Below are 553 nucleotides of genomic sequence, written 5' to 3'. Positions count from 1 at the left end.
ATCCCAATACATATCTCTTTTTTTTTCTTCAATAATCCATAATTGTAGCAATGAAATACTAGTGTTCCCATCCCAAGTAATAGATAATTGATTACAAGATGGTATATATATATTTTTTATTATAAAGGACCGTAAATTCCTTGCTTACGTATCATTCGAAAGTGTTTTAACATAATTACGAAAAATGATATTGAAAATCCCTAACCCGTGTAAGCCACGGCTTCAAGCCACACTGTAGGCACGAGCCCAATCCAATCCCCTGACCAAACGACATATTGTTTAGGTTCTCCCACCTCCAGGTTGAGGAATGCGAGTCTCCTTGGCTACCCACGATGCCACCGACGACGGTACACTGTCATGGTTGGTTTCTAACACATCTCCAATGTCAGTGGACACCATTCCCGAGATGGTGTGGTGACCGAGAGCTTGAGATTCCGTTGACTCCATAGCTTTTCTGAAAGCAAGACAAGTCATACACGAGAAAGGATCGAGAAGAATCAAAGGACTGGCAACTAAAAAATACAACTTTACATTACAATGACTACTTTACTTT

Source organism: Malus sylvestris, chromosome 10 (assembly GCF_916048215.2).
Source record: "Malus sylvestris chromosome 10, drMalSylv7.2, whole genome shotgun sequence".
Lineage (NCBI taxonomy): Eukaryota > Viridiplantae > Streptophyta > Magnoliopsida > Rosales > Rosaceae > Malus > Malus sylvestris.
Note: the sequence above shows the minus strand (reverse complement) of the source record.